Consider the following 4,805-nt stretch of genomic DNA (forward strand, 5'->3'; position numbering starts at 1 on the left):
GGCCGGCGGCGGCGGCGGCCGCGGCCGCGGCCGCGTCCCGCGTTATATAATAAATTATTTCATAAATTAAGAGCTATTAACGCGTAATTATCCTTCGCGTGTGCGTGTTTTTCCATGACTGCGGTTATAGACCGCGTTACGCGGAATATGCACGCCACGGTAAAACGAATAATATGCCGGCGCGGCGTGGCGCGGCGTGGCGCGCTCACTTAGGGGTGCATGCGAGCACCGACAAGCCCCGGAACATCCGTCAACGTTATTCATCCTGAACAGATAAATTCGGCTTTATCGCGACCTAGCGCAACGATATTTTTTCCCAACCGTCCTCGTTTCCATCGCACCTCGCAAACCCGCTGCTGACTACTCTCTCTGTCTCTCTGTCTGTCTCTCTCTCTCTCTCTCTCTCTCTTTCTCTCTGTATCTGTATCTTGGAGCGAACCAATTTCAAGAGTGTATCGCCGATTTCTCAGCCGTATCTGGCCTGCGCGTAAAAACAATAGAAGAGGCTGTACGATAGACGATTAAAACGAAGAGGAAAAAAAAAATGCTAACCGTACGATAACGTAGAGTGTAAGTGCGCGATAACGATGGAAATGTGTTTACACAATGGCACAGTTCGCTGACGACGTTGCTTGTCCCGTGCCAGCATTTTGTATATTTTGTACGAATAGAAGCCGATAATATTCATCGGTGTTGTAGCGTTTTTTGCTCTTTCTTTTTGCTCCGCGTTTTTTTTATTTTACCACGCGTAGCCAGGAAAAATAACAGCAATGGAAGCAGTCAGCTTACTCGTTATTACGATTATTATTGTTGTTTAAATAATCGGAGCGATTGCGCAATTGACGCGAGTCAGAGCGATCTACGTTGCCGGGGAATCGCATTGTCTGTTTGTCGGAGTCAGTGGTCGCGCGCCGCTCTCTCCTTCCTTTTTGCTTGTTAATTTATTTGAAATACCGGGACGAAGCAGGCCGATACGTGGCGCGCCGCTCATCGTCGCGCCGCCTTCCACTCGCCCAGCGGAAATCACTGATTCCACTAGAGCCGTTTACCGGTCGTGTGCCGGTCGCGCGTACCGCAAGACGACGACTCGCAATCGGCTGCAGGCATCGACAGCAGCCTGTCCGACTAGCGAAAGCCGCGCCAGCGTGTGATATGTATTTAGATGTCGTCTGCCGACCGAACTTGCGTCGCGCGATTTCCCCGGCCGACTTTGTTATTTTAATTTTCCCTCTGTTTACCGTTTTCCCTTCGTGTATTTACCCGCGATGCGAGCGCCGCGATGACTGCGGTCGCATCATTTTGTAAATATTGTTTCGCGCGCTAAAACGCGCATGTCGCTCTGCCATTCTCCGCGTGTCACACTCCCACCAGCCTCTCGCCTCTGCCGCCTTCCTCGCTGCTCGCACTTTTTCCCAATGAAAATTGCTCGAGAGCCGAATGATCGGGCGAGGATGATGGTGGTCGCCGCTGCCACCCATCGACCATCGGCGACCAGTACACTCGCCTGCGCTCGTTCCATCATTATTAAATCGCGCAGCGAGCCGTGCCGCCGATACATACGCCGAATAAATTAACAATGCCGCGTTTTTGTCAAAAATAACACCACGTCTCTGGATTCGACCAGCGAGATCTAACCGTCTGTCCTATTCTTATCGGACGGATGTTAGCTGTTTCCTTTCTATTTGCAAATTCGCGACGAAAATGTGGAACCACGTGGATGATCCAAACGCCGCGATTCATAGTCGTTCGTGCGGAAACTAGGCTAAGATAGTGGGAATACTATTTTGCGGCAAATAGTCGAAATAGACAAATGTCGGTCTCGCATCTGTTGATCAATCAGCTTGTCCGAAATGTTTCTTTCGTTTTATAAGGAAATAATAGACGCACAATGTTTTTTGTTTTATATCACTTTGTCGAATTATGCAGGAACATAGTAATGGAAATGGAACGAAATGGATAATGATTAATTCGATAAAATAATATATAGCAGAAATTGTAGTTCTGTTATCACCTTATGATACGAAAGTATATTGGCTTGGCAACTGAGTGATTGCGGGGTTTGTCATTAGATGGTATTGGCAAAATCCGCCATCATTTAGTTGCCAAATACAAGATATTGTATCAGGTTGCCCGAAAAGTGTCTTTCTTTCGCAAACGTGTTTCTTACAACAGCGCACCTTCGTACGAACGTTGAACCAAGTCTGTGAAATGTCGCGTTGTTTATCTCGACAAAACGAAAGAAACTTTCCGGACAACCTAATATATTGAGTTGGCAACTAAGTGATTGCGGGGTTTGTCATTAGGTGGTATTGGCAAAATCCGCAATCACTTAGTTGCCAACCCAATATTATAAATCTTATTTCACCTCCGATTATCTCGTTTAATAAATTACCCGTGTCTTTTACAACAGTGCACCTTCGTGCAAACGTGAAACCAAGTCTGTGAGATGTCGCGATGTTTATCTCAACAGAACGAAAGAAACTTTCCGGACAACCTAATATATTGGGTTGGCAACTAAGTGACTGCGGATTTTGCCAATACCACCTAATGACAATCCCCGCAATCGCTTAGTTGCCAACCCAACGTATCGTATCAGGTTGTCCGAAAAGTGTCTTTCTTTCGCAAACGTGTTTCTTACAACAACGCACCTTCGTACGAACGTGAAACCAAGTCTGTGAGATGTCGCGATGTTTGTTTCAACAGAACAAAATGGATCGTACGCAATTCGACAAAATAATATAAAACAGAAATTATTATTTCCTCATAAAACGAAAGAAACTTTTCGGACGAGCTAATATTATACGCGATCGGTTGAATGTCCGACAGACTTCACAGACGACGTTTATTAAGATTATGATAATTATCCTGCGGCCAGTTTGCGATCGCTCTATTAACCTCGTCGATGACCACGATAAAAAAAATTCCGAGTATTCTAACTGCAGATCTGACGCGTACCATCTCAGCCCGAGTCATCACCACTTAATGACAAAATCCGCGATCATTTACTTGCCAACCGATAGATCGTATACGAGAGCAAGTGAGCGATATATTCGCGCCGATCCGACTTTCGTCCTTTCGTTTTCCTACGACGCAACGCGTTGCGAATTGTCGCTGCCGTGCGTTACGCCACATTTCGATATCGCTAGATTGCTCGGAATAAAATCGGCCGAGCCTCGGTAATTACGCGTTCCAGTCATTCGGAAACCTGAGAATCCAAAGGCCGGCTAATGCGAGCAATGTAATGGGAGGTGTACAACGACTCGATGCTACTCGATGCTTCCATTTAAGATATGGCCGAGCGTGAATCATTGCTCGATATTGCAGCTACCATACAAACGTGTTAGGATCGCGACAGGCAACTTTTTCGAGCATCGCGTTGATATTCTATCGGGTTGGCAACTAAGTGATTACGGGCTTAGTCATTACCACCTAATGACAAAACCCGCAATCACTTAGTTGCCAACCCAGTGACTCGACGATTACCCGTGAAGTTTCACGTGCAGAGAAACCGTGCGATTACAATTTTCGTCGGAGATAGGTGTCGTCGATTAAAATCAGAGAGAAAATGAAGCGTTGTCGACTAGCCGGCAAAAGACCGGGGCGATCAGTTCGACTAATCCGGTTCAACGAACGAAAAATGTTCCGGGTTCCCTGGCGACGATACGATAAAAGCGCGGTCGATTCTTTATCGCTGGAATCGAGAACGCTAGCGAGATACGGTTGTTAGAAGTCAGGTAACTCGCGCGCGCTATGCCACGTGTAATTCATTGTAATTAGCTTGCTGGCATAACGGTCATTTAATGGAGAGAAATTCAGCTTCGCTTAGTATCCGTCTTTCCCCGAGACTTCATCGCCGACCTCTTTAACGTAGATTTTTCCCATTCTAAGCTGGCGTGTTGTATGCGCCGTATGGGCCGCCATGGGCCTTTACCTCGAGCCTTTACCTCGAGCTCGCTTCACCGGTATAATTAGCCCTTTCCCTCTGGACAATACGGTCATTGTGTCACGATTTTTTTGATAAAGCGCACACGGATGGTGGAGTAGTCGAAGCGAGTCGGTAGCCCGCGCCGTTTCGCCTGCCACGCACTCTCGATGCTCATTACGGGACGAGCAGCTCGTGCGCAGCTCGCGAGATCAAAGCGAGATCGTTCGTAAAGATTAGCGCACGTACACCAAGTGTATTTCTAGAAAAAAGGATCAGGTTCGTTGCTGAAATCCCAATGACCTTGGACGATGACGACGTGCTTTGTCCGAGCCGAAAGAGGAAACGTACACTCACGAGAAGCGAGATCGCGACGAACAGAATTCGAACCGAAAGACGAGGGGAAGATTTGTCGTGGCAAACGGCGCAGTTTCGAGATCGAACGATCGATTCGTCGTAAATCGCTGCGTGACGGACCGCGTTGGTCGAAAAAGAGAGCGCACTGGCGTTCGAGTCTATCCGGCTCTCTCGCTTCTTTTCTCGCACGCTGCTCTCTCCCACGCCCCCTTCTCTCCCTTTCTCGATGACTTTACCCTCCCCGTGTCACGTAGGCGCACGCGAATAAGCCAGCTCTGAACGTGGAAACTCTTCTCCGTAGCCGAAACGACGCTGCTCGTGTTCGCTCGTGTAACGTTTCGCCCGTAAACCGTAGACCGATGCTGCCGAGCTACTCGATAACGTCCAAACGTGAAATTCCGATCGCCTGCGTGGCGTCGGACGGTACCGCGAAGTCGTAAAATCAAAACCGGCGATTTTCTTCTGTTCGAGCGCGAGGGTCAGCGGTCGGTCCAAATTTATCCGGCGTCGACGTCTGCCACACGGT

General features: G+C 48.1%; 1 protein-coding gene across 1 annotated transcript in view; it reads left to right on the forward strand.

The window, feature by feature from the left end:
• Positions 1 to 4,805, forward strand: part of LOC100744467 (protein bric-a-brac 2-like) — a 175,070-nt gene that overhangs the window by 28,654 nt on the left and 141,611 nt on the right.

The sequence above is a fragment of the Bombus impatiens genome, unplaced genomic scaffold (assembly GCF_000188095.3).
Source record: "Bombus impatiens unplaced genomic scaffold, BIMP_2.2 scf_1068, whole genome shotgun sequence".
NCBI lineage: Eukaryota > Metazoa > Arthropoda > Insecta > Hymenoptera > Apidae > Bombus > Bombus impatiens.